The following is an 11,503-nucleotide window of genomic DNA, read 5'->3' as shown; positions in this document are numbered from 1 at the left end:
ACTAAACCCAACACCAGCCCAGTCCAAGGAAGGCTAAGGGCAGGGAGGGCATCTCTCCTAACACCAGCCCAGCCCAAGGCAGGCTGAGGACAGGAAGGGCATCTCACAGGGAGTAGAGGGAGTCCTTGGAAGTCTCAGGGACCAGACTTGCAGAGCAGAAAGTTGCAGAGAAGTAGGAGCAGGCTAGAAGAGAGGGAAGGAAGAAAAAGAGGGTTGGTAACACTGACCAGTCAAGAACAGATGCTGACAGGACAGGGGAAAAGCAAAGAAATGGAGAAAGGGAAAACGCCAAAGAATTGGAGCTTTTCTAAGACCCCAGTAGGCAAAATTTCTACCTTAACTTTTATCTTAGGCTCATTGGTTCAGAGTTGGCAGGGACCTTCGAAGTAATTGAGGCCCACTCCCTCATTTCACAGAGTAGGAAATATACTAGTAAGTGGCAGAACCAGAATTGGAACCTAGGTCCTCTGATTCTAAGTCCAACAGGTTTTCTATTATACTGGGCTGTCTTTTAAAGCCCAGCTTTTTATGTTTTTCTCTCATTGAATTTAATTAAAAACCACAAACATTTTTAAGGGGTTTTGATGAGTATAATAACCCAGTCAGGTACCTTGCCGTAACAGGCTCTAAATGTTTGTTGAATTGATTGTTACAGTCTCGTACAATAAGACATGCCCAGTAGCTATAATATTCAGTAGTACATGTCAAGTTCATGAAAAAGGTACAAAAAAATAAAGTAACTCTGAAGTAGGGGTCAGTGGAAAAGTCCTTGACAGACCAGGATGATAGCTGGACTTTAAATTCAACAGATGGGGGATGGTACAGGTAAGGTGAATAAAAGCATCCATCAACAGGCCAATCTAGTATACATCTATTAATCTCTTACTCTGTGCCAGGTACTCTGGGAATACAATACAATCATTTATTAAGCCTATATGTGCCAAGCAATGGGGCTACAGAGACATTACATTTTACAGAGTTTTACATTATCTCAAAGGGAAACAACATTCATATAAATAAATTATATATATATATATATATATAAACAACATTATAAACTATCAAACACCCAGCCTGTATAAGCGCCTACTATATAAGAAGTTACTGAGGACATTAAGACTAAAATGAATATTAATGTCCTTATAGCCTCCATTCTGCCTATGTTCCTTAGCCCCTGGTACCACTCAACTTTTCCATCATTGACTTAACACCAGTTTTATTGATGGGAGGGAAACCCTACCAAAAGGGTATTTGCATCTAAATAGCAAACTAGAAACTTGTGAAACTTGAAAGACCATCCTACTCCAAAGAGAAGTGAAAGGTTAATGATAGGATTTCTGGAACTATAACAGAATATAGGGAAATGTGTCCCTCCCATACACCTTGCCTGGGACTTCCGTGGGGCAAGTCAGGAGATTGGATCATAAATTTAGAGTTGAAAGGGACATCATCTAGTATAACCGCATTGGACAAATAAAGCAATTGGGACCTGGGGAAATTAAGTGACTTGTCCAAGATCACACAGGTTGTAAGCTTCAAAGGTCTGAAGTGGGATTTGAACTCAGGTCCCCTGACTCTTGGTTTTCTGCCTGGGAACTAATGAAGCACCCTCTATTAGAAAAAGCTCTCTATTTGAAGTCAGAAGACATGGATACTACTTCATGAGTTTCCACTTTGCTATTGAAACTTGGGCAAGTTACTTAACCTTTGAGTCTCAGTTTCCCCATCTTTAAAATGGGGATCAATTGGGGCGGCTAGGTGGCCACAGTGAGTAAAGCACTGGCCCTGGAGTTGGGAGGACCTGAATTCGGTTCCAGCCTGAGACACTTAACACCCACACAAAAATACTAGCCGTGTAACCTTGGGCAAGTTACTTAACCCCAAATTGCCCTCCAAAAGGCAAAAAAATAAATAAATAAATGAAATGGGGATCAATTAAACTTGCTCCACATGGAGTTACCTCAGTGATCAAATGATCCAGTGAGGAAAATGTGCTTGGAAGTACTCTGAAAACTGTAAATCCCCAGTAAAAATATTTGGCATTATTTCTGCCATATTCTGGATAATTGAGTTTCCAGGCCATGGGATGGTGGCTCCAATATCAAACTATGCAGCCCACCTCTTGTTTTTTGGGAGGACAAAGTAGGAAAGGAGATCAAAGGATGGATTGCATTGACCTGGGCCTGATGTTTATTCTCATCATTATCATTCCTTGAAAATGTAGGACCTAGCTGGTCCCAGCAAGGGCCTGAGGCTGGGCAAAGGATTCTTAGGGGACCAGATGATGGCCCTCCCACTCATGAACTCCAATGGCCTTCTCAGCGCCTCTCTTGGGAGCCAGTGGCCATTTAGCACCACCTAGTGGTTGAGTGGCGTGCATGGTACTGAGAGGTCCAGGGCCTTGGGTCCTAGATAAAAGCTTTCTAAATGGTGTTTGTATGTTAAGAGTAGCTTTGGGATGAAGGAGTTTTTGTGACTGGAGCAAAGGCTTCACAATAGGACCATCTGCCCAGATTTCATGTTTGGAGAAAAGGCTCCCTTTAGCCTCCATACTCTTCTTCCTAACAGTCTGGTGGGTTCTGTCCTGTGGAAGAAATACATGGGCAGATGCTATGGACAGAGACGGGATGGGATGATGTTGGAGCTGGGCCCTAGAATTGCCATTGGGGGAGCGGTCAGTGCTTAATGGAATGCAAACTCTCTGAGGATACGTATGGATGGCTTCATTTTTGTATGTATCCTTAATGCCCTCCCATGGTACCTTGACTATAGTTTGGTTAGTTGGGGCTTAAGGTTTTAAAATTGAATTACATTGTAGGGGAGGGAGGGAGGGAGGGAGAAGGACAGAGTAAGCAGGAGCCAAGGATTGGAAGGAAGGGAAATTAGGTGATGTGCACCTACCCTTGTGGGTCTTGGGATCTTCTGGTCTAGGATGGACAAAGTAGGTTTTTGGCAGATAAAGTCACACAATGTGGAAATCCTGGTTGGAGCATTACAAAGATACTCTTAGGATGGGAAAGAGTAGAGAGCACCCCTTCCTCCTTTTCTCCCAGCTTAGCACCCACCCCTATCTGTTTCTTCACAGGACAGTAGAAAATAGGGAAGTATGAAGACCACTAGGGTTGAGATGGAAGGACGGGTCAGGATTCAAGAGTCCAGGATCACTTAACTTACTTTGTGATCTTGGACCTTAGTTTTCTCATCTGTAAAACTGAGATAATATCTGCCCAGTTTTCCTCAGTCATCCTTGATGTTTCTTAGAAGCTATATAAATGTGAGCTATTGTTCCTGTTCTCACTGTCCTTTTCTTCCCCACCTCTTCAAGTTCAAGAGCATCCAACTTTTCAGCTCTGTTTTTCTTCATCAGGGTTTGGGTCTAACCCCTTTCCTCCCGCTGCCCCCCCCCCCCGCCCCATCCAGCCAAAGGCAACCTGTGGGTGAAGAAGGCTGAAGGTCAGGGAGCTGGACCAAGTTGGGTTTTGAGTGCTACCTTCTCAGGTTCTTCTCAAACATCTCCAGGAGCTGACCCGTTGGTGGGGGGCCCTTGGGTTTAGGACTCTTCTCTGGGGTCCCTAAAGCTTTGTTCTTAGGAGTCTTCTTGAGGTGTGGGACAATTTCACAGTGGAGTCCATGAACCATCAGACCAACCCCTGTCAAGGCTTTGGGTCCCACCTGGAATGGAGTAAAACTATGGTTTTATTCTCTCTACCCCTAGCCTCCCCAGGGCACTCATCAGAATAGGGAAGTCAAGTTCCCTTCCAGAACTCCATACCACCTACCCTCAGGTACTACCGTGTTTCCCCGATAATAAGACACTGTCTTATTAATTTTTTTGGACAGAAAAACACCAGAGGGCTTATTTTCAGGGGAGGGCTTATTTTCAGGGGAGGGCTTATTTTAATGAACATTGACAGCAATTTTAATAAACAGGTAAATATGAACAAAAAAATGTACCTTTATTCAATAAGCAAATCACTGGGGAAGAACAGGATGACGCGCTCACTGCTGCAGCTCTGATTGGATGCAGCTCGGAGCGCAGCGTTTCGGGGGGGGGGACGGTGCATACAGAGGGTACCGTAATGTAGCGTGTAGCGCAGGGGATCACCTTCACTACAGTAGCAATCTCGATAGGGCTTATTTTCGGGGGAGGGCTTATTTTAGAGGAATCTTACACAGTAAGGGGAGGGCTTATTTTCGGGATAGGTCTTATTATCGGGGAAACATGGTAGTGTCCTTAAATAGCCTAGATCCCCTAATCTCAACCCACTTCCTGCTGGAGACCTGCTCTCTGATCCATGCTTTGAATTGAACCTGATTTTCACAACAAACCTGGGAAGTTATTATCCCCATTTTATAGTTGAGGAAACTGAGACAGTCAAAAGTCAAGTGACTTGCCCAGGATCATACAACTAGTAAGTGTCTGAGACAGTATTTGAACTCACGTTTTCCTGATTCCAGACTCCTGTACTCTAACCACTGTGTTATATAGCTGCCTCTAATGGGGCAAAGGTAATTGATGGATACTACTACTGCTGCTGCTGCTACTGCTACTACTACTACTACACTACTGTCTTTTACATGGTGCCAGTCATGCTAAGAATTTTCCAAATATCTCATTTGATGCTCACAGCAGCCTATGAAGGAAGTTCTATTGTTATTCCCATTTTACAATCAAGGAAACTGAGGCAAACAAGTTAAGGGATTTGGCCATGGTCACATGGCAAGTAAGGATCTGAAGTCAGATTTAAACTCGGTTCTTCCTGACTCCAGACCCCACAGCCACTATGGTACCTCGATGCCTCCAGTGGAGCAAAGGTATTTATGGATACTAATATAGATACTAATAGATTAACCACTTGTTCTTCTCTTTGGGCAACATATTTGCATTTAAGGAGCACTTTTGCCAGATAACCTTGAAGGCTATAGGGTCCTTGAAGGTTAATAAGGTCCTTGAAGGTGAGCATTTCAGGGAATAGGAGAAGGGAGATAGATCTCTTAAGGCTTGATGGCCCTCTTTGGCCCCAGCTGGCATTATTACCAGATAACAAAGCCAGGATGTGAATGAAGTCAGAAGGGTACAGGAAGGTTTCCTTCCCTGCAATGCCTGCCGCCTTTCTCCTCATCTAAAGAAATCTTCCTCTCAGATCCTCAAGGTCTGGTTCAAGCTTTAAATCTACATCGCCGTTACTGACCACTTTCCCTTGTTTTTGTCGTCGTTGTTTTCCTGAATCACTATTGTCCTTAAGTTTGTGTCACCGTATTTCACTTTATTCTCTGATCCTTCCCCATTTATATTGGTCCCGATTCCCAAGATACACTGTAAACTCAAGGGCAAGGAACACATCTTATTTCATCCCAGGTCAGCCACTATGGGAACTTGGGCAAGACACAACCCCCCTGAGCCTTAGTTTTCTCCTCTGTCAAATGGGGATAACAATAACACATGCCCTACCCTACCTGACAGGATCGTTATGAAACAATGTCTGTGAAAGGCTTTTGTGAATGGTAAAGCACCATGCAAATCGGAGTGTTATTGTGACCCTTTTTCTTGGCACGCAGTAGGTACTCAGTAAAGATCTACTCGTTGATTGTAATGTACTAAAGGGGACACAGACGTTTCTGCATAAGGAAAGACAAGAAATGAATCCAGTTTTCACTAACGTGCTGTCCTGGATCTGGCTCCTCCAGGCTCCTCGAGAGGAACAGGGCTGGGCAAGAAGGCGCCCCTATCCCCAGGGCACCATCTACCTCAAATGTAGAAAACCCCAGCGGTTGCAGAAAGAAGACTGGCTGCCAAGTAAAGGACGGTGGGCAATAAGATATTCTTTTCTCTTGGACATCATCTACCCCTTCTGTTCGGTCTTCTTCAGGATTCTGTGTAGCAGGGAGGACTGGTTCTGGAATTTGGGGCTTTATAGACCTGAAAAAAAGGGGAGGAGATTAGTGAAAGTGGGGGATGGGGCTTCAGTGTCATTCTGGGGAAGTGGAAGTAGCCCTCCCTCCTTTTCCACTTGGCACTGGCCAAAAGCAACAATGCCCAGTAGAAACCCCCTCCCCAAAGTGCCTTAATGGCGCATAGTGGGTGCTTTTTCATTTCAGCAAACTTTTACTAAGGCACAAAAACAGAAAATGAAACAGTCCCTGCCAAGGAACTCATTTAACATAACTCTAGGAGACGATTTTGTCAAGACAAAGCTACTAGACTTATCGAACTAGGGAGTTGCTTAAAGCACAAAGTAGTTGTGACTTGCCCAGATCACATAGCTAGTAAGTGTCTGAGGGAGGATTTGAATCCAGGTCTTTCTGATTCAAAGCCCAATTTTTTTTTTGTTGCTTAATCTTTTTTTCAGTCGTGTCGGACTCTTCACGACCCTATTTCAGTTTTTCTTGGCTAAGATATTGGAATGGTTTGTCATTTTCTTCTCAGCTCATTTTATAGATGGGGAAGCCAAGTCAAACAGGGTAAAATAACTTGCCCAAGGTCACACAGCTAGTAAATGTCTGAGGCTGGATTTGAACTCTAGGGTCCTCCTGACTCCAAGTGGCAGTCTATCCACTGTACCACTTAGCTGCCCTTTAAAGCCTGATACAGTAGTCTATTTTCTCTACCACAGTATTTAGGTGTCAGATGAGTAAATACAAAATAAATACAGTTATTGGGGGATGAAGTCCATAGAACAGTAGCAACTGAATGCTTCATAAGTATTTGTTGAATAAAGAAATCTGGGCTCAATGGTGAGCACATAGACATTGTTTAGGACCTACAACCTCCAGCCAATTGATTTTGGTGGTGGGGTCATACTCCAAGAGCCTTCCACTGTGTTTATAGGTTGCTCAAAACCTAGTCCAGTCTGGGACCTGTCTATCATAGGAACAAAGGACAAAGCTGAGAGGGGTCTCATAGGACATCTAGAACAACCCTCATTTTACTGACAAGGAAGCTGAGGCACAGTGTTTTAAGTTAAGTGACTTGCCTAAGGTCCCATAGCTAGTTAGTGGCAGGGCTAAGATTTTAACTCAGGTGCTCTGGTTCTAAATCCTGTTCTCTTTCCAGTTCACCCACCTCCAATACCTTCTCTTTCTACCCTTTCTTTAAAAAAAAAAAAAGAAAAAAGGGGGTGGTTAGGTGACTCAGTGGATAGAGCGCTGGCCCTGGAGTCAGGAGGACCTGAGTTCAAATCCAGCCTCAGACACTTGACACTTACTAGCTTTGTGACCCTAAACAAATCACTTAACCTGGATTGCCTCCCCCTGCCAAAAAAAAGAAAAGAAAAGGCAGAAGTGGGGGACCACGAATACAGAATGATGCATCTACTGTCAGACTTTTTTAGGTGGTCCTCATTCCCATGTACCAATAGTGCCTATTGTCTGCCCAGGCCATCCCCTCTTCTTCTACCCTTCCCCTCCACCAGCTTGTTCCCATTTGATGTTAGAATTTCAAGCATTATGGAGGTTCCCCATATAGGAAAGACTTGACTGGGGCCAGGATGGAGAAGGAATGGGGCTGAGGTGATGAAGGGCTCATGATGGACTGGCAGAACTTGGTCTCCTCCCACTTGCTGGGGGTAAGGCACACAGACCTGGGGGGATTAGGAGAGGAGTGAGCCACCCCGACATCCTTTGATCCATCTGCTAACAGCCATCTTTTCCCAGAGTATCTTCAACTGGCAGATGCATCCCCCCCCCCCCCGCAAACCGAAACACACACACACACACACACACAATGCTCTGTGGACCAGACCTTTCCTTCCTTGCTCCACTATCCTTCATTCCACTCTCCTCCATCTCAGGGGTATTGTGAAGATCAAATGAGATTTTTGAAAAGTACCAAGAGCTGTGGGTAGTGCAATAGTTACCACAAACTAATCTATGTAAAAAAGTCCTCCCCACCCACCTCCTTTCAAGGGATCATACATACTAACAAAGACTTTTTGGAGAGAGTGTCTTCAATTATTTCCAAGGAAATCATGACCTAGGAGAAATCATGGCCCTAATGGTCATTTGAAGCACTATGAGAGGCAGGCCGTATGCTATATGTGAAGCATATTTCATGTTTGAAATGTCATTCTTCCTCCACAGACCTAACCAAAAGAATTGTTAAGTGAAGACTTGTCATCAAGGGAAAAGTAGAGAGAGAATCAAAGAACCACTAAATTTTGGTATTAGAGGGGACTGGTCACACCAAGTCCCTAATTTGACAAAGAGGAAAATGGAGACCTAGATGATTCTCAGTGATTTGCCCAAATTCTTGCAGTTACATTAAGGACAGAGCAAGAACTAGGAGACAGGTTCCCCCCCTGCCCTGGATGCTAGCCTAGAGTTCTTTCCCTTCAGGACACCGGAGCCTTCTCTTTGTATGTCGCAGACCCTTTTGGAGGAATCGAAATACATAGCATTGCAAGAGAAACCAATTACATTGAAATAATTATCTGTACAGATATATACATATATGTGTGTATATATATATTAAAGTTGAGATATCCCAGGCTAAGTGCCTGGCTCCAGTCTGCTTTTTCAGCCTTATTATATATTTCTCGCTTTCACACTCTTATGATGCCACCAACCTGGTCCCCATGCTGTTCCTCTGATAGCACCTGTGGCTGTCCCCTATGCCCGGAATGCATGTCGCTCTCATCTCTGCCTTTTGGAATCTCCTTCGAAGCTCAGCTTCCTGTCATCTTCTACACCTTTCCTGATACCTCCAGCTGGCTCTTCCCCCACCATTATTTTGTATTAGATATTTATTTTGCAACAACTTTGCATATATATGTATAGAGATAAATATTTTCTCCAATAGAATTAACTTATATTAACTTTTAATATATTTTCTATTTATGTTTATGTGTACATATAAGCTCCTTGAGGGCAAGAATTGTTTCTTTCTTTTTTTTTTTGTCTTTGTATACCTAGTGTTCGACACATTTGCCCAGCATAAAGTAGTTGTTAGTAAAAAATTGATTGGAAATGGGCACTCAATGTATAAGGAAATCAGCAGGGAAGCTTGTTATTATGGCTTAGAAGTTTGGAACAAAAACAAATCAATTGACAAGTCTGAAAGAATGAAGCCTGCTTCTCCTTTCTGTTTCTTTTCCACCAGCTAGTCTGGGAATTTGCTTTGGACTGAGAAGTCACTCCAGGTTTTTGTGGCTAATTCCTGAAGTGGGTTAACCACTGAGCCTCCTTGCCCTCTGCTGCCTTGGTCAGATAGGAAAGGATTTGAGGGGGAATTTTTGTTTGTAATGTCACTGTCTTTCCATTCCCTCTTTGCAAGGCTATCCATCTAATTTCATTGACCTGTACACCTTATTATGTATGAAACATGAATGAGCATATAAGGGAGAAAGTTGGGTGTAGGACAGGAGGTCTGTGGATTGGGAATGGAGGAACCCAACTCCCATGACTTACCCTGGGGGCTTCTCTATGGCCCCCTAAAACTTAATTTTTATAGAAAGTGAAGCTGCTTCCATTGCCTACTTACCCTTCCTCCAACTCAAATCCCATCTCATTTACCATCCCAACCCTACTGATTCCCCAGTTCCTCTGAATGCCTGCTGGGCTCACCCTCTAAACTGATTGTTTACCAATCTTTTTTGATCAACAACCCCTATATCGGTGGGAGAGGTACTGATTTTCTCAATGGCACCGTCATAGGTGGGTGAAGTTGGGGTTAACTTATGGAGTTAGATTATAACTGCCCTGAGGCACCAGAGCTCAGATTATTGTAGGGGTAATTGGGTAGCTATAAATGAACTGGGGTTGGAATGGAGGAGCATTGAGCTGACGTGTGTAGAGGAGAGAATATTTTGGGTTTTTTGTTTGTTCTGTTTTTTGCTTTTTGGAGGGGGAAGGGCAGGGCAATTGGGGTTAAGTGACTTGCCCAAGGTCACATGGTGTAATGAGAATGGGAATTTGAAGATTTTCCCTGCCCCTTAATAGACCTAGGGTGAGTTTAAAGACTTTCCTTGCTTTGCAAGTAAACTCTGCCCCCTAATAGGCTGAATGTAATCACATGGAGCCTTGTGATGGAGGGAATTTGCTAAAGGGTGCAGCAGAGCCCACAGGAAGCTTCCCTGATGTGAAGATAAACTCTATCCCCTAATAGGCTAAATGTAGTTACATGGAGCCTGTGGTGGGAGGAGTTTGCTGAAGGGAAGCAGAACCCACAGGAAGCTGCTCAGACAGAGCTAGCCAGACGATGGGGCAGAGAGGAGCTCAGGCAAGGAGATAGAGAGGTTTGTGAGTAAATATTGATCTTGTATTGGTTTGTGGGAAGGCTGAAGGATGCTGTGGCTCTCAGCATTATTATGGCTTCTGAATATCTTTAGTACTATGATGGAATCGGCTTACTGGTTTGGGGATTGGGTTTTCTGGTGTCTAAATAAATGCTTCACTTCTATCCTCTATCTGGAGAGTTTGTTATATTTTGCAGTCAAACATCATGCAATACTTAACAGTCTTTATCGTGATCATGGGTGCTGTAAATATTGTATTGGCTCTACACATGGCTAGTAAATCAAATAGGAGAGGATATTTTGAAGAGAAGTAATATGATTGGCTCTCTTAGGGATAGTGGGATGTGAACAATCTTCCCACCATCTCATTGGTTAATCACACACTTCTTGTGGTCAGACCACAGTCTCCCAGCAACCTTGTTCCCCACTTTGGAGACAACCACACCATTTGAGGGCTACTGTATATATTCTAGATGGCTGGTTGATTAGGGAATTAGGTTGTGAGAGAAAGAAAAACTTGAGAGAAGGAATCTAGTGCTGCTAGGACTGTTCACTACCCCTCTCTCATCCATTCCTGGACCTCTTCTCCTCCCCACCCCCCACCAAGCCCAATGGCCCTCCTGCCTTTCTTACGATGGGCCCCAGGATTTTGTTGGCAGTACCACCAGTTGGTCATTATGTGGCTTTTTTTCTTCTTCTTCTTCTTCCTCAGAGAAAACTGAGTCATCTTCAGCTTTATTAGTTTTGGGTTCTGAAGAGCTGTGGAAATAGGGACAGACACAAGAGCTGCAACTACTCAGAGGTTTCAATTGACTTGCAATAGAATTAGTCATAGAATCAGTACCAGGACCCAGTTCTCCTAACTCTTGAGTCCAAGACTTTTTCTGTTGTACCACACTGACCTTCTACAAGGGGGACTAGAGGTGGACTGACGTTTTCACTACTTCCTCCATTCCCACCTCCACTTATTCTCAAGCACACGTATACCACTTTCAAGGATATCCACTTACCACCATTGATATCTAGAGGGAAGAGGAGATGGGGTAATGGAAGAGGGAAAGGAAAGTGATGGGGACAAAGCAGTCAGTGACTGAGATGAGGGGGGAGCAAAGTACAAAAAGGTGTTTCCAGATGGCATCTTCACCTGCTTAGATATGAGCAGAATTAAAACTTCTCCAACCCCAAAGCACTTGACAAATGCTTTTTCATTTTTTGATTCCATCCATCCATCCATCCATCCATCCATCCATCCATCCATCCATCCATCCATC

The 11,503-nt window shown here is 43.8% G+C and overlaps 1 long non-coding RNA gene across 1 annotated transcript in view; it reads left to right on the top strand.

The window, feature by feature from the left end:
- Window positions 1–11,503, top strand: part of LOC138169137 (uncharacterized) — a 48,248-nt gene that overhangs the window by 19,282 nt on the left and 17,463 nt on the right. The gene's annotated exons all lie outside the window — the stretch shown is intronic.

This window comes from Petaurus breviceps, unplaced genomic scaffold (genome assembly GCF_028583685.1).
Source record: "Petaurus breviceps papuanus isolate PSGF00001 unplaced genomic scaffold, PetGlider_PUasm1.0 37, whole genome shotgun sequence".
Classification (NCBI taxonomy): domain Eukaryota; kingdom Metazoa; phylum Chordata; class Mammalia; order Diprotodontia; family Petauridae; genus Petaurus; species Petaurus breviceps.
The sequence above is the reverse complement of the archived record's forward strand: the minus strand, read 5'-3'. Positions and strand labels throughout refer to the sequence as shown.